This window comes from Neoarius graeffei, chromosome 28 (genome assembly GCF_027579695.1).
Source record: "Neoarius graeffei isolate fNeoGra1 chromosome 28, fNeoGra1.pri, whole genome shotgun sequence".
NCBI lineage: Eukaryota > Metazoa > Chordata > Actinopteri > Siluriformes > Ariidae > Neoarius > Neoarius graeffei.
Genome location: NC_083596.1, coordinates 24,374,760 through 24,393,511, shown reverse-complemented (window position 1 = coordinate 24,393,511; position 18,752 = coordinate 24,374,760). Strand labels below are relative to the sequence as shown.

Below are 18,752 nucleotides of genomic sequence, written 5' to 3'. Positions count from 1 at the left end.
TTCTGCGATAACCCTCCATTATTGCAAACAAAGGCTACATATCTAAAAGGATGTAGATAGCTATTTGTCAGGACCCGTCTGCAATTATATCACGCATCAATGCAACAGCATGTCAGTTTGTTCAGATACAAGCTAGCATGCATGGGTAATGACAACAGTGTGAAAGATGAACTGTGGTAAATGGTCAAAAAGTTAAGTTTGTTTCTAAACTGCAGCCTTGTTTCGTTTGGCTCACATACACAAGGATATTACACAGTGGCACAAAGATATGAAGTTTATCTTCAAGTAGTGAAAATGTGTCAAGAGTGAGTGAAGCAGACAAGTGATATTTTTCAACATGAGAAGATAAAACTTAGAGATAAAAGTGGAGCAAAGAAAAAAATCCTGAACTTCTGAAAGTCAAACTAAGATGGGGGGTGGTCAGGGGCCAACGTCCCCTGAAAAAATTGTAATAAACATAACACACAAAACCCTGCATTCTAGTGCATTTTAGTACTTATTTTCACTAAAACAAGTTATAACTTTTAAGCCTTTTTCTTTCATGTACATTAATGATTAACAAAATTCCCCTAGTTAATGAGTAATTTTCAGGAGTGCATTTAGAAAATGCAGTGATTTTCCTGGCTACACATTTCATTACTTTGAAAAAAATCAGACAGTTGAAGGTAAACTCAGCAAAATCCCAAAACAGTACTGTTCAGGGTTTCCGCTATGTACAATTGGCTGCGGCGGGCCGCCGCACCTTGATTTTTGCCGCCGCACCTTCAGGAATTCCGTAGCACCCCTAGGCAGTCCTATTTTTAAAAAATAGGCTAAACCAATATTTTTTGACGTTGAGCGGACTCGAGCCTGGCATGAACCGCTCCGACACACTATAATGACACCAATCTATCACCAGCCAATCAGGAGACTTAAACGCATCTCCCGCCCACTTGTGTCCGTGTCTGAGATGTTGAATTTTCACAGAAGGAGAGAAGTTGACTGAGGTAAGACTGTGTGATAAATTAACGAACGAATAAGAGAGGAATTTCAACATATAGGGCTTAAGTTTGTTACCGTTAAATAAGCATTGCTTGTACAGTAGCGTTATGTCGTTACAACGTTGACCCACTTTTAACGTGCCGAGTACCGACTGTAGCCGCTAACATGCTAATTAGCTTGCTGTCAAAAGTGCAAAGACCTTAAATTGCTCTGTGTAAATTAGAAAATGGCGCAACTTCCTCTGTAGCCGTCAACTCAACTTGTCTTGAGTTTTGAGCCGATCACAACAGGGCAGCACTGTGGCCTGAGGTAAAACATGATAGTTTTAGTTTGTTTAAAGTACACCCAATGACTGTCTCATATACTCTTCATATACTCATACTGTTTAAGTAATGCAATAAAACTAATCTTTAAAAGTGGTATTTACTCAAACTGTTTGCATAGAATGAACTTTCGGGTTAACAGTGTAATACTGTTGCAGTGTTCTGCAAATTTGCAATTTAATATTTCAGATCTTGAGACATGAAAGTGCTATTTTAAAAAATAAAAGGTCAGAAATGTTTTCTTTGTCATCTATTTAGTTAATTTTATTTCCTCAATAATTTTCCTTGATTGAGAAATCGGTCTGGGCTCTTATGGGTTAATCAGTAGCCTGCATGCTAGTATATGTTCCATTTACGGTCAAACATTTTGATGGACTCCAGGCTCAGTTTTGATTAATCAAAAATCTGTGTAGTAGTACAGTCTGAAGATGCTCTTGCACATTCGGTGTCAATTGAACAAAAATTATGGGAGGATATAGGTTTAATAAGCTTTACAATTTTTGAAGTGAGTGATGGATTGATAAGTTTAGATGTGTTCAATATTTTCTTATCTTCAGACATAATAGTGTAGGAGATGTTTCTTTACCTGCTTGATAGTTTTGACCGGGACTCCAATCTTCCTCAGAAGACTCATTAGTCCTTCAATTAAATTCATTATAGACGTGAACTTAAAATCATTGTTTTATTTTATGGCCTCGGTGCCCTGGCTTTTGGCCTTCGTGCCCTCGGCATCAGCAGAGCGTTCGTTTTCCACACTTCGTCGACTGAAATCATACCTCTGATCCACAATGACACGAGACTGAATGACTTGATGAACTGCCATATTCACCGTGACATTCTGGAACAAACTGACATGACAGCCATCGCAAAGGAGTTCGTGCAGGCCAATGACAGACGCAGGCAGGCCTTTGGGAAGTTTTACTTCTATTAGCACCGCCAAGTGCACTGCTTCCTCTGTTTTCAATGTTTCTATACTGCATTGGTACTGATACAAGCAAGTTGTTTAAGTTGAGTTAGCCTACTACTGAGGTGCTTTTGTTGTGTACTGTTGGCTGTTTTAGCATTTTATTCTGCCCAGTTATGTGCTGGCATGTTGTGGGCTAAAGTCATGACCGATGGATTAATCTATGTATAGCCTTCTGTGCTGTTGGCTGTTTTTATCCTCGTACTGGGGTGGGATGTCTAAGCGCAGGTCTTGCCACCGCACCTTCAAACATTTTCTAGGGGAAACACTGCTGTTAAAAAGTAAAGGTCTGTTAGAGTTTCTAAAGCTTTCAGGTTTCAATGTTGGGGACATTGAGCCTCGTTTATCAATCTTTTAGTAGAGTTGTGCGTTTGCATAAGCTAAAGTGAATTAAAAATTTCCAATTCATATTTATGCAAGTTGAAGCCAATTGTTTACATTAGTTCGTATTGTCTGTAAATTTAAACACCAATGAAAACCAAATTTCTCATGTAAATCAAGGGTGTAGCTAGGATTTTTCAGGGTGTGTGTATGTGCGTGTGTGTGTGAGAGAGAGTGACACACTGACTGGCAGCCTGAGTACCTTATGTAACAAAAAATAAATTACCATTGCTAGTTTTAGGCAGCTTAGAAACCGACTCTTCCATTATTGCTGTTTCTTCCACGTTTTCTTGATGTTGTGTTCTAGAAACAGCACTACAACTTAGCTTCAAAGCCATAAAATGCAACTTTGATGGAAAAAAATATATAATAAATTGCTTACCTCTCTTCACGTCGAAAGAAGTAGGAAAGTTTTGCTTGTTTTGACATGGCAAATTATTAACAAGGGTAAATACTCGTAATTCGCAACTAAAAAGACTGCAGCTACACTGGTAGCTTGACCATGCTTTCTAGTGTGATTGTGTTGCGCTTGCGCAGAACGGTGTCAGTCCTGTGCACCTTGGGCACGTGCGCCTAACGAGCTCCTGTCTTTAAATCAATGAACTACGTTTGGGCTATTGAAGGACTGTGCCCATGCAAGGACTATGCGAAGTATTATGCCGCGTCTAGGAACACAAAAAATCCGAAAAATAAATTTCTCCATTCGGAAAACCAGAGATTTTCAAGAGTTTTGTCAAATATCCGGATTTCCGGGTAAATCCGGAAGACTTTCATCTATATAAGCTTCATATCTACATGCCACCGTGTAATATTCTTTTCATTATATATAACCACAAAATAATGCAAGTTAATCAAAACAATTTTAATGTTGAACCAATTTACCATTTTGACAACGTGCATCAAGTCAGCGGGAAAACACCGGGAATGATGTCAAGATCCTCACAAGCAAAGATAATGAAAATTATTATACATACAGGCCACTTTTTCCATGGAATAAAAACATTTATTTTTTTCACAGTCCAAATCCTGCGCTCTGATTGGCTGGTGACTGGGCCCGTATCCTACGGTATGGACCCTGACTACAGACCCCAGTTACGGACCTCTGGCAACTCGCTTGTTCACATTTTTTGTCAACATTTATCTTTTTTTTTTTTTTTTATAAGATTTATTTATAAAGATTATCAAAAATCTTATAAATTTTTGCCAGCATTTCTCAGGAGAATAGCATTAATTTTACAGCATGGATAGTGATAACGACAGTGTTCACAGCGAAAGCGAGTTTTACTACCCTGAGGAAGAAGAAATAAAAGAAAACATTTCAGGAGAAAGCTAAAAACTAATTTGCTAACGCCGAGCAAAAACATGGCTGAATCCTGAATGACTCCTATTTGTATAAATAGGGGGCTACATAGGCGGCAAAATGTAGTTTTTTTCCTGCCATGGAAGTGCACTTGTATACCAAGGGGAAAGCAATTTGCATTACAGCCGTGAACGAGGATTCAAAATGGCGGCTCGGCTCGGTTTTCCCTTTCGGGCGCTCTCGTTTTCTGTTAGAATTTGGTAAAGAAAAAAATAAATATATTTACCAGCTTAAGGTCGGTCCATATGGTGAAATACCGTGACCTCGGCCTTAAATACTGACCTCGGCCCAGAGGGCCTCGCTCAGTACTTTCAAGACCTCGGTCACGGTATTTCACGATACGGACCTGCCAGCTGGTAAATGACATGTATGTATTCTATTCCCTTGTAGCTGGTTTATTGATGGCATGCAATATTATCATATTGCTTATCCTCCATGTATTACACCACTCTCCCCAATGGAGAATGAGCATACAATATTGTTATAATATTGCACGTTGTCAAGATAACACGACGTCACACATCGGATTTCCTGCGAAGATCCAATGACAAAACTTTTCTGCTGCGCATACGCAAAACTTGATTATATATTCTTCACGCATATTTACAAGAGAAAAAAAAAAACGGACATCAAAAAACTGAAAAAGAGACACGTCAGAGACGTAAAACTTCCGTGCTAGCAAGTGACTGACAGTTTGTACATAAACATGGTCACGAGGTTTGCTTCATTAAAAGCCAAAGATTTAAAGAGACAGACGTACTGAACACCCGAAAGACTACCAAAACCTCCCTGGATATTCTTCACGCATATTTACAAGAGAAAAACAGACCAACGAACATCAAAAAACTGGAAGAGAGTGCAATAGCAGAAATATTGTCAAAGTTCTACTTGGAGGTGAGGAAAAGTGACGGAGACTTTTACAAGAGGAATTCACTCAGCAAAGCCCTTTTGTTTTGAACAACTGCAATGTAACAATTAACTACGACCAAAAGTAACTTTGAACTTGAACTGTCAACCTGGATACAAGTTGTGTATAGTTTGTACATAAGTTGGGTTGTTCAGGGTTTTTGGACTTGTACCATTTTTATTGTTAGAACTTTGACTTTGTACAGTACATTGGATTGACAGAACATTGAATTACATTCGATCAGAATCAGCATTTAATATTGGTAAGTTACCCACCTGTTAACTTTTTGTAAAAATCCATAATTGTTCCACCGAATGTGTATTATAATAATAATAATAATAATAATAATAATAATAATAAATAGCTTTTCTCATGGTACATCAGATATATTCCATTCAGCTACTCGTCTTCGACTTGTTCAATGTCATGCTAGCTGAATGGAATATATCAGATATACCACTCAAAGTCAGCTAATATTATTCAAATATGTTACTCAAGTCCAGGATGTACTTCATATTAGGGCTGCACAATTCTGGAAAAAATGTGAATCATGATTTTTTTTTGCTTAGAATTGAGATGACGATTCTTTGGCACGATTTTTTATACAAAATGTTTATTGCACTGTTTATAACATCTGCATTGCTGAGGTTATTTATTTTTTATTTGTCTTTTATTTGTTTATCTTTTTATTTATCCTGTTTGTTTTATTAATTTTACAGGCCTAGTTATTCTGCTTAATTTATTTTTGTCTACATCCATGTATTTTCTTCATCTGTTATCCTGATTTTTGTGGATTTGTTAGATTGTACCTGTTTTATATACTTCAATTAAAAAAAAAAAAAAAGTTAGGCTACGATGCATGGCTGAATGTAACATGAGAAGAGAAAATGGAGAATGGATTGCGTCACTTATTTACTAGTTTATGAGTTCAGTTTCTGCACTACATTACACACATTCTTATTAGTCTTACAGTTACATGACTTTTTTTGTTTAAATAATACTTAATGGAGTAATGTTTATAGTTAATGATTAATTTAGGCCAATGCTCGATTTCGGTTGTTTAAAATACCTAAGGGGTGCTGGGTAAACTAGGTCTATGGTGCGAAATATTTATAAACATCTGATAAAAACCCGCCGAACTAACGTCAAACCCGCCCAGTTTTTGTCAACCAGCCCAAGCCATTTTTTGCCTGCAAAGTAGAATTCAAAACCGCCCAATCTGGCAACACTGGTTTCCACACACTCAACTGCAGGCGGGCTTCCTCCACTGACTGAATCACGTGTTGTAAAGACGCTTTACCATAGGTCGAGGGAGGAGTCAGCGGCAGTGCTGCCTTTACGGGCGCTTGAAAAAACCTGGGAAGAAATGGGAGCATTTGTTTGTGATGCCGCTCGTGAAATAAAATGCTTAATAATCGTTGTGTTTCGAAATGAGATCACGTGTATGTGTGAATCGAGATCGCGATTTTTTAACGATTTATTGTGCAGCCCTACTTCATATGAAAAATATGAGTTTTTCAACATAAGATAAACTGCACATCTTCATGCCAACGTTCAATTTTCTGTTTATTATTATACAGCCACCTTCACAAACCAAAATTATGCAAGTTATTCAAAATAATTCAGCGATATCCTCACAAGTGAAGTTACGGAAAATGTGTTATTCAGGTCCCAGATGTAGTTCGTATGAAAAACACGAGTGGCATGTTTCCCAGTAAAACACTCGTGTCTACATCATAAATTGTAAAATATTTTAAAATTTAAATTACATACAATTTACTAATTCACACCTTCATTCTAGTTCAACTGTGGGAATGTTTAAAACAAGTGAACAAGTTATTAAAACGCGGCCACGATATACAGTAACACATTTTACCCCCATGTTGTGAGCCGGGCTCCCAACTTAATCATTTGTTATTTTATAATTTAAGGCACAATGCACTTTCAAACAAATTAATATTTGTTTTGTTGCCATTAAATACTTTGACAGTTCCACTGAAAATGATTCAAGTAACAGATGAATACTGGGGAAAATTACAGCTTACATTCTAAATCCTGACCTACTCTTTTGTAGTAAGCTCCAGCAGGCTCCTTCTCTGACTCTCAACATCTCTGTGCTCATCACATTACTATCTGGCAAGTACCTTACACCCAGAAACAAGAAAAAACCTTTACATCCCAATTAGCTCATCCTGTTTTGTTTTTATTAAAGCAGCTGGTATACAATAAAATATACAAAAAGTAATGCATTATTTTAAAAAGAAACTTTTTTAAAAATCAATATAATGGAGGTTATTATCCAACATGACACTTCGATAATTTATTTTTCTACAAACATCCTATTCTAATTTCAGAGCCTGTTAGTGGTGTTAGTTGATTACGTTAAATAAGATTATGATTTTATAATCGGGCTGTTAAATCAATTAAAATATTTAATTACAATTAAAACCGCATTATTGTCCATAGTTAATTCATGATTAATCGCAAATTAATCACATTTTTATCTGTTCTAAAATGTACCTTAAAAGGATTTTTCAAGATTTTGGGGAATGGGCAAATACTAGGGTTGGGCGGTATCCAAATTTTGATACCTTTAAACTGTCTGTGTTTTCCCGGGGTATACGGTATTACCGAGAAAAAAATAATATTTTGTTTCGGCCTACTGTGTAACGTGCGCCTATGCCTCAAATGTACTATTTAAAAGCAGCATAGCGAATTGTGTGCATTGTGGTATGGATTAAGCAGCAAAGCGAATTTTGTGCATTGATGAATGGATTAAGAGATATTTCAAAGCATCACGCAACTCTTCCTTCATCTTGAAAATAGCATTCAACTGTCGTTTACACATGTCTGCGTTGAAACGCCATTTGCAGCACTATATCACCTACTCCATCAAAAAAAAGTACACGATGAGCAGGATCATACCCTTTCAAGCATGGGAAATAAAAAAAAGAAAAAGAATCAACCAACACCCAAGTCCGTTTAGACTGCGCGATAAACCATATTCTTCAGCGCAAATGAGGCGAACCTAATTCAAATGCGTGATAGCTGCACAAGGCAAAAATCATATGGGCCCACGTCACGCCATGGCGGGGAAATTAATAATCAAATGGCCTTACCTTGCTTAAAACGTTGTCTTGATCACATAACTCCTTACAATTATTCCACTTAAATCCATACGGTTTAACACACCCAACAAAGATAGCAAGCGCATCCAAATGTCACGCAGGGTTGCCATGGTAACGACATAAACAACCCTGCACGCGATGAGAACTTCTTTAGGAAATTGATAGAATTAGTGAAAATACGATCACACAGTTATTGGGGATGATCTTCAATTTATTATTTTATATTATGACCTCATGTACTCCATATTTATTTAGATATTATATATTTTTTTAAAATGACGGTAATGAGACCGATACCGTTGGTACTTTTGGATACCTCGGGATACCTTCTTACCGTAATACCGCCCAACCCTAGCAAATACGCTTCCTTTCTGCAAATGTATGTGGCCAGGTTTAATTTAAAAAAAAAAGCGGGGGGGCGCTATTTTTCCACTGTGTAACATTCACACTCGGTGAAAGTACTAAGACAAAAATAACCGTTTGAAAAAAATATAGTGTGAAATTATCGTACGAGGAGGGGGGGAGGGGGGGCCCACCCCATATACACCTGGTGTGTAAAGGCCTTAAAACAGTAAAAAGTGTGCAAAAACTAGCACTGTATTATTTTTCAAGATTTTGGGAAGTGGACAAATATGCTTACTTTATGCAAATGTACATGGCCAGGTTAGGAAGGATGAGGCTGGACACAGCAAAATTATTTTTGTGGATATTTTATTCCCTTAATGCATTTAAAAAAATAAAAATCAAAAATTCAAAAACACATGTGTGAACAGTAAGGGCCTTTCTGTGAAGATACTCAGTCATCCAGGTACATAGTAATCTGTGGTTGGTAGAAGAGAGCAACTGGACTTGCTTGAAAAGTCTTGAAGACGTTTCGCCTCTCGTCCGAAAGGCATCCTCAGTTCTGTCTGTCTAATAGGGAGTATCATCTTAGCCAGAGAGGATCGTTCATTTTTGTCAACCTGGAACGACCATCACTGAACAGAGGTGGGTGTCTATGACATCTATCAGCCACCTACAATGCAGCCATCAGCATTCTGATTCAGATTCTATGATGATCCATGAGAGGATAAATACCTGATACTCCCTATTAGACAGAGGCTACGTTTACATTAGACCGTATCTGTCTCGTTTTCTTCGCGGATGCACTGTCCGTTTACATTAAACTGCCTGGAAATGCCGGGAAACGGGAATCCGCCAGCATCCACGTATTCAATCCAGATCGTGTCAGCTCCGGTGCTGTGTAAACATTCAGAATACACGGATACGCTGTGCTGAACTCTAGCTGGCGTCTCATTGGACAACGTCACTGTGACATCCACCTTCCTGATTCGCTGGCATTGGTCATGTGACGCGACTGCTGAAAAACGGCGCGGACTTCCGCCTTGTATCACCTTTCATTAAAGAGTATAAAAGTATGAAAATACTGCAAATACTGATGCAAATACTGCCCATTGTGTAGTTATGATTGTCTTTAGGCTTGCCATCCTTCCACTTGCAAGTGATGTGCGCTGGGATCACACACACAGCGGCTCAGTCCCGAATCACAGCTTGTTCACTTCACTCGCGTGCTCTGTGAGCTGCGCAAGGCCGGAGTGCGCACCCTCCAGAGGGCACTCGCTGTTCAGGGCGGAGTGATTTGGAGCGCAGGATGCCTGCGGAGCCGAGCGTATCCGTGTATTGGTATTGCTGTGTGCACGCAAATTGTGTATTGGTGTTGCTGTGTGCACACTAATCGTTTTAAAAACGTTAATCTGATGATCCGCTGATACGGTCTAATGTAAACATGGGCAGACAGAACTGAGGATGCCTTTCGGATGAGAGGCGAAACGTCTTCAAGACTTTTCAAGCAAGTCCAGTTGCTCTCTTCTACCAACCACAGTAAAGGCCTTTACACACCGGATACAATACGAAATGGCGATGCAAAAATGCAAAGGATGGGTGCAAAGTTTTCACACAAATTATGCATTTCTTAATATGTTTTACTTCATGCTGTTCTGCACAACGTGATTGGTTTACGCCTTTATTCACAGTGCGAATGCTCAGAAAAACTGACCTCGGTGCAAAAAAAAAAAAAAGACGCTCCCCCCCCCCAACGTGTAACATTCACGTTCTTTGTGAAAGTACTGAACACAAAAATAACAGTTTGAAAAAATATCAATGTGTGAAATAATCGCACAAGCAGGGGGGAACCCACCCCATACACACCTTTTATGCCTTAAAACAGTACAGTGTGCATTATTCTATATCCTTGCATTATTCTATATTCAGTAATAAAAGTTGACAATGTGCAAGCCAAAGTTCATTCTTAACATCATAAACAGAGTTTCTCTAGTGATTTCCAGCACATAGGTTGGGCAGATAATAATAATTAATAAAAAATGCAGTGGAGCATTTAAACAAAAGCAAACAGGGCAGACACTCTCACTCACTACCATTAGTAGTGTTAAGGGTTTTATGGATTTTTACGGTGTGAACGGTCGAGAGAGAGAGAGATTACAGATTCATACTGACACCAGTGCTTTAAACAGTGAAACAACCTGCAAGAGTTTGATCTGAGTCTCAGCTGATGGAAAGTATCAGACTCGACACAGATTTAGAGGCTTCACTTGAAGAGGATAAAAAGTTATAAACATGTTTTCCCTTATTCTGCACCAATGCACTTAATTTGGCAACTAGCTCTCCGTATGTCATCATAGCATTAAATAGCTTTGCTACCACTTTTTTTAGCCTGTTCCGTTTTCTAGGAAGCCAAAACGTGCAGCACATTAAAGCTTTTACTTGCTCGCTAATGAATCTTTACTTATTGACCTTTGATATGCAAATTTATATTTTGGAAAACGCACAGTATTCAATCACCCATTAGTTATCTCGAGCCATTTTCTCAAGCCCAATGAAGAGTAAAACGCAAATCCTCCCCCTCCTCAGTCTTCTGTAATTACATGTGCCTTTTGCACCTCCTTAGAAGAACCATGAGAAAAAATGCTACTTTGGTCACAGGGGATCTGGCTGCGGAAATAAACAACGAAAACATCTCTTTGATACCAAGTCTGACAAACAGTGAACTGGTTCATGTTCAAAAATGAGCCTTAGCGCAGCCCATTTCCCATTCCTCATATACTTCATATTTTTCACCAAGCAAGTGTGAGTGCAAGAAGGAAACCGTGTAAGAGGAAACACAATATGACTAAGCAAGTGAGTCAGAGGGTGTTAGGACAGTGAGCGTGTGTGAGAGGCAGAGGCTGAAAGAGAGGGAAAAGATGTGAGAAGTATCAGCGTGTGATCCTATTAAAAAGAGGCAAGGATCGATTTATTAAACAGTCAAGTATGGAACATGAACTTCACTCAGAGCTTGTGAAATGTGTTTTTTTTTCTTTCTTCCCCCTGACCTACTACATGCGTGATGTTTTTCTTCAAACTGTAAAAAGCCAAGTTAATTATTTCACAAGTGTGTGATGAATAAAGTTGTGCTTTCTTTCTTTTTAATCATTTAGTTTCTGATAGATTTTATGTGAATATTACAGCGGTGCTTGAAAGTTTGTGAGCCCTTTAGAATTTTCTATATTTATGCAGAAATATGACCTAAAAACATCATCAGATTTTCACACAAGTCCTAAAAAGTAGATAAAGAGAACCCAGTTAAACAAACGAGACAAAAATATTATACTTGGTCATTTATTTATTGAGGAAAATGATCCAATATTACATATCTGTGAGTGGCAAAAGTATGTGAACCTCTAGGATTAGCAGTTAATTTGAAGGTGAAATTAGAGTCAGGTGTTTTCAATCAATGGGATGACAATCAGGTGTGAGTGGGCACCCGGTTTTATTTAAAGAACAGGGATCTATCAAAGTCTGATCTTCACAACACGTTTGTGGAAGTATATCATGGAACGAACAAAGATTTCTGAGGACCTCAGAAAAAAAAAAAAAAAGAAGTGCTGCTGATGCTCATCAGAACCATCTCTAAAGAGTTTGGACTCCACCAATCCACAGTCAGACAGATTGTGTACAAATGGAGGAAATTCAAGACCGTTGTTACCCTTCCCAGGAGTGGTCGACCAAGAAAGATCACTCCAAGAGCAAGGCGTGTAATAGTCAGTGAGGTCACAAAGGACCCCAGGGTAACTTCTAAGCAACTGAAGGCCTCTCTCATATTGGCTAATGTTAATGTTCATGAGTCCACCATCAGGAGAACACTGAACAATAATGGTGTGCATGGCAGGGTTGCAAGGAGAAAGCCACTGCTCTCCAAAAAGAACATTGCTGCTCATCTGCAGTTTGCTAAAGATCACGTGAACAAGCCAGAAGGCTATTGGAAAAATGTTTTGTGGACGGATTAGACCAAAATAGAACTTTTTGGTTTAAATGAGAAGCGTTATGTTTGGAGAAAGAAAAACACTGTATGCCAGCATAAGAACCTTATCCCATCTGTGAAACATGGTGGTGGTAGTATCTTGGTTTGGGCCTGTTTTGCTGCATCTGGGCCAAGACGGCTTGCCATCATTGATGGAACAATGAATTCTGAATTATGCCAGTGAATTCTAAAGGAAATTGTCAGGACATCTGTCCATGAACTGAATCTCAAGAGAAAATGGGTCATGCAGCAAGACAATGACCCTAAGCACACAAGTCATTCTACCAAAGAATGGTTAAAGAAGAATAAAGTTAATGTTTTGGAATGGCCAAGTCAAAGTCCTGACTTTAATCCAATTGAAATGTTGTGGAAGGACCTGAAGCGAGCAGTTCATGTGAGGAACCCCACCAACATCCCAGAGTTGAAGCTGTTCTCTATGGAGGAATGGGCTAAAATTCCTCCAAGCCGGTGTGCAGGACTGATCAACAGTTACCGGAAACGTTTAGTTGCAGTTATTGCTGCACAAGGGGGTCACACCAGATACTGAAAGCAAAGGTTCACATACTTTTTCCACTCATATGTAATATTGGATTATTTTCTTCAATAAATAAATGACCAAGTATAATATTTTTATCTCATTTGTTTAACCGGGTTCTCTTTATCTACTTTAGGACTTGTGAAAATCTGATGTTTTAGGTCATATTTATGCAGAAATATAGAAAAATTTAAAGGGTTCACAAACTTTCAAGCACCACTGTATATACAGACAAGGACATTACAAGCAGATGAAAACCATTCAGATAAAAGAGCACTGTCCTGTAGTGTTGAGCAACTTTCATGATTAATCTGAATTAATGTTTTGAAAATCATTAAAAAAAAATGTTCTGAGATTATATCAGGAGATGCCTACCCCAAATTTTGAATTTCAGTATTCTTGAAAACATTTTTCAGTATTTTGGAATGACTTTCAGCAACATTAATTTATGCACACTTCCATTATAAAGAGGTGTATATACCAATATGTTTAACATTTAAATTATTAAAAAGAACTGTTTCGTGTGAATTGAATAAACAAAACGCGAGCAGTCATCTCAACTGAATTTCCACTCAACAAATTTCTAGAGCATACAATAGATCACATTTTTATAAATACAATAGTGTTCCCTGTTCGCAGACATTACGGTTGACTACCAATCATTGGTATTGAATGTAACTCCTCAAAGGATTATATTGTATTGCCTGGCAAAATGTTCTACCTGTTAACGGATTCTAATAAAATTTAAAAAAAAAATTTCTTATTTCATGCCAAAGAGAGTCCGACATTGTTATCTTAATGTCCCAATATATAAATACTTCAGCATAATGCTTCAGAAGAGACATTGAATAAAATGACATTTATAATTGTATTTAAAACAGTGGAATGATCCATTTTTTGCCACAATCCCAACAGCACTAATCATAAAATTCTGTTTTTGATCATACTACATGTACATTTGCACTTGCAACACTGAAAATACTTTGAATTAAAGAAGTACAGCCAGTGTTTGATATTTCAGTGAATAAAAATCAGACATGTAAAAAGAAACTGAATAAGTTTAACTCACATTTCATGGCACTAATTGGCAAGTTCAACTCCAAGCATAGGTCAACCATCAGCACGTGTCACGTTCCGTGTCTTTTCATCCACAGATTTCGTAAAAAACTGCTGGATAGCCCCAGATTTACTTTCCGCCTGACTCGGCATTTCAGCATACTCCATATGTTTTTTTGTAGTTGACATGCCGCGTGCAGTCATCGCGACCACCACGAGTGATGTTAATGTCAGTTCTACACAGTTTGCAGTGCGCGTATCCATTGCCCTTTTGACTGGGTGTAATGCACGGCCATTCTACCGTATCGAAAATAGCGCGAACAAATGTGCGGAATCTGCGCATGTCACACACAGCATGTGCGGAATCTGCGCATGTCACACACAGCATGTGCGGCTGTCGTAAAAATAAATAGCCTAGCCGTGAATCGCGCATGGATTGAAAAAGTCGCTTGGACATTTAAAAACAACTCACTGGAATTTAAGACTTTATAATAATTCCGTACAGAATAATACTGTTTGCCATAACATCGTATTTACGTAACTTTTCCGTACAAAAGGCAAGGCAAGTTTATTTATATAGAACATTTCATACACAATGGCAGTTCAATGTGCTTTACAGAAGCAAAAACAAAAACAGTAAACAATAGAGAAATAAAATTACATAAAATAATTTTATTTTTAATCTAAAACAATTAATTAAAAGAATTAAAAGAAAATAATAAGAATTAAACAACAGTAGAAATAAAATAATAAAATGCCAAAAAGAAAAAAGAAGAAAAAGAAACCAGCGGAATAAAATAGAATAAAATTAAAGTAAATTTAAAACATGCAGAGAAAGTAAAGATTATAAAAAAAATGTAAAAATATTAATTATTTAACAGAAAGCATCTGAAAACAGCTTGGCCTTTAACCTAGATTCGAAGCTGCCAACAGCAGGAGCATTTTTAATGTCCTCTGGCAGTTGGTTCCATAGCTGTACTGCATAGTAGCTAAAAGCTGCTTCACCACACTTTGTTTTAACAACTGGTTTTAATAGTAAATTTTTCTGTTGCGATCTGGTAGATCTGACTGGGTTAGGCCGCTGCAACATATCAGAGAGGTAATTGGGCCCTGTACCATTTAGAGATTTATACACCAGCAGCAATGCTTTAAAGTCAATTCTGTAGCTTACTGGAAGCCAGTGAAGGGACCTTAGAATTGGGGTAATGTGCTCTGTTCTTTTTGTTCGTGTGAGAACCCTCGCCGCTGCATTTTGAACCAGTTGAAGCCAATACAGCCAATCCATACTAGTAGGCATCTCCGTTATATAAAAGTGTGTGCGCGCACACACCCCTATTTAAAAGGGCCCATAAATGCTATTTAAAAGTTTAAAAACACAGCCTTCTTGGCCTGATAAACACCTCTTACAGCCAACATTACTCCCAAGCACTGCATGTTTAGACTAAAGCGAGATAAACAGGAAGCACTTTGCCGAGGACTGAGCTCAGAAAAGTTCAAATATCCATCCATTATCTCTACCGCTTATCTGCCAGGGTCACGGAGGAAGTTGGAGCCAATCCCAGCTGACTTCGGGCGAGAGGCAGGGTACACTCTGGGCAAGTCGCCAATCTACTGCAAGGCTGGATCAAATATCACTTCAGAGAAATGGAATTGGTACAGGTTTGAAAAAAGTGAGATAAAAAATATATATATGTAAAATATAATGCTACATTACATCCCAAACGGTAATTCGCTGGTTGGAATTACGTCATTTTAGACCTCTGCAGATTAGGCAGATGAAGTGGAAAAAACTGTTCATATTTGGTTAGCGATAAGCTAAGTAGCTAACTCAGAAGAGTGATGTATATTTTCTTTCCTCAGTCAACTGTATAGTCAGTGTTTCAGATTTAACAAACAAAAGTGTCCCAGTTGATTAAAGTTACAAGGTGTCTCAAAATACATATAACCCATGTCACTGCTAATAATTCTGCCAATATTAAATGTTCTTGTTCTAATTTTTCAGATTTGAAGAGAGGAGACCATAACAACTAATAATTATTAGTCAGTCAAAATGCCTTGGACAAAGGAGGAAAAAAATATTGTGTTACTACTTATTTGGAAACAAAAATCACTCAAAATGGTGCAAGCAAAATTTCACAAGAAGTTCAACTTCAACAACTATCCCCAAAAAAGCCAAATTTATCATTGGGCACACAAATTTCAAGCCACAGGATCAGTAAACAACCTCAACAAGAAGGGAGAAACACCCAGATCTGGCAGGAAGCTGACTGCAAGATCTCCTGACAAGGTGGATGCGGTGAGAGATTCTGTCGGAAGGAGTCCAAAAAATGTCCATCCGAAGACGAAGCCAAGAACTGGGTCTTTCACGTGCATCAGTGCAAACAATCATGATCAAGGATCTTCAGCTGTACCCATACAGGATCCAGGTCAAACAAACTCACACCAGCTGACACGGCAAAACGTGTTGTGATGTGCCGGTGGCTTGAAAACAAGATCGAAGAGGATCCTGACTTTCTTGATGCTGTTTGGGTTCAGTGACGAAGCACACTTCTTGCTCTCTGGGTATGTCAATAGCAAGAACAATGTGTTCTGGGGCACACAAACCCCAGATGAGGTGCTTCAGAGGCCCTTGCACTCTGAAATGTACAGCCTGGGTGGCCATCTCAAAACATGGCATAATCGGACCATTTTGGTTTGAAGATGCAGACGAGGAGGCCATCACTGTCACAAAGGAGCGTTACCTTGTGGTGCTCAACAAGTTCTGGACGGCGCTTGGGACACGTCGTGCGTGCAATAGTTCCAACAAGATGGGGCAACTCCATATACAGCCAACATCACAATGGAGTGGCTGGACCGCCGATTCCCTCATCGGCTGATCAGCAAGCGCTGCGAACCAGAGTGGTCTCCACATTCACCCGATCCGAACCGCCCAGATTTTTATCTTTGGGGATTCTTGAAAGACCATGTGTATGAGAATCGTTCTCAATCCATTGCTGAACTGAAAGTGGCCATCACCCAGAAGATTTGTGCCATCTGGAAGGAAGTGTGTGTCAGGATGACTGACAACTTTGCTCATCGGCTTCAAGTTTGCTTGCAGCGTAATGGCAGTCATTTGGAACATATGCTCTAATGGATGTATCCTTTGAGCTAGAGACCTCAAATCTTTGGTTTTGTAATCGTTATAATAGCTTCTAGAAAATGTCAAATTTTTGGGAGTTTCTCGTCTCGTCACCTCTAGCCGCTTTATCTTGTTCTACAGGGTCGCAGGCAAGCTGGAGCCTATCCCAGCTGACTACGGGCGAAAGGCGGGGTACACCCTGGACAAGTCACCAGGTCATCACAGGGCTGACACATAGACACAGACAACCATTCACACTCACACCTACGGTCAATTTAGAGTCACCAGTTAACCTAACCTGCATGTCTTTGGACTGTGGGGGAAACCGGAGCACCCGGAGGAAACCCACGCGGACACGGGGAGAACATGCAAACTCCGCACAGAAAGGCCCTCGCCGGCCACGGGGCTCGAACCCGGACCTTCTTGCTATGAGGCGACAGCGCTAACCACTACACCACCGTGCTGCCAAGTTTCTTGTCAGAGTAATAAATTATTATAACGTTAATGGGTTGCATCCATTTTGAGACACCCTGTAATACTTGTATTTAAAAAGGTATTTAAAGGTAAGACGTTTTACGTTGTTTATTTCTGATGCTGTGTGCAGCCATGTTGCTTTGACGTCACTCTGTAAACAGGGAAGGAACTCTGATTTGAAAAGCCTACCCCAAGTTATTTCAGGTCATGAAAGACAGGATCCCCATTTCCTCTGTTGAGAAAGAAGGGTTCAGACGAGATGAACAGACTATGGAAAAAAACAGCAGAATGGACTTGGGGGGAAAATAGTAACGGCGCCACCAATAGCAAAACAGTGCTTTTTAAATTAAACATCCTTTATTTAAAAGAACTGTTTTCACTATTAGCTACAGATGGTGCTGTTACTATTTTTCCAGTCTATTCTAATTATTAAAAAAAAAAAAAAAAAAAAAAAAAAAGCACCTTTATAAGGTCACACAATTTTTCATTTGCTTTATGCCATTACAAAAAACAAACAAAAAAATCATAACTGTTGAATAGTTCATAAAATTGGAAATATTGTGATTCCCCCACTCCGTTCTGTACCATCACCCAGCCCTATTGTTCGATCTAAACTTTACTGAGCATTGAAGAGAACTGCCACTGCTACTTACAGCTTAATTATGTGGGGGTGCCTGAAAAGCTTGAGGTTCTGGATCTCACGGCGAATCTTGCCCACTACATCCAGACTGCGGATCTTCTGCCTGTTCAGGATCTTCACAGCTACCTGGTGCTTGGTCAGTTCATGTTGGCCCACTACAACGAAATGCACAGATTGCTTACATATTTCATTTTAAGACATACGCTGAAAATAAAACATGAGAAACGCTGAACAAATGCATTCATAATCAGGCAAATCATGAAAAGTAAAAAAAAGTGCTTTGCTTTGTTTAACAAGGAACATCAAAAGAGGGCAAAAGTTCAATCCGAGCACGTCATTCTGAAGTCATTTTTCATCACGTATCCATTTTAACAAGCTTTCCAATCCACACTGATGACAGTGTCCTGCTGCACTTATTGCTCCTTATTTTTCCCCACCAGCATAAACTTGGTAGTGATGTATTTAATTCCCACCCTTACGTTTTTGATAAGCTGCAAGTCTTATTTAAAAATCATAATTTTGTACAAG

The 18,752-nt window shown here is 38.7% G+C and overlaps 1 protein-coding gene across 2 annotated transcripts in view; it reads right to left on the bottom strand.

Annotated features, from left to right (window-relative positions):
* The window catches only part of prkaa1 (protein kinase, AMP-activated, alpha 1 catalytic subunit), a 41,652-nt gene extending 23,334 nt beyond the window's left edge, over positions 1 to 18,318 (bottom strand). The window contains exons 1-2 of one of the 2 annotated variants that reach the window (XM_060912904.1): positions 18,238 to 18,318; positions 17,774 to 17,852 (exon numbers count right to left, since the gene is read on the bottom strand). The gene's annotated coding sequence lies outside the window, so the exon portion shown is untranslated. The remainder of the gene's footprint in view (positions 1 to 17,773; positions 17,853 to 18,237) is intronic. The other variant, XM_060912905.1, reaches the window with a different exon arrangement.
* Between the last annotated feature and the right edge of the window lie 434 nt (positions 18,319 to 18,752).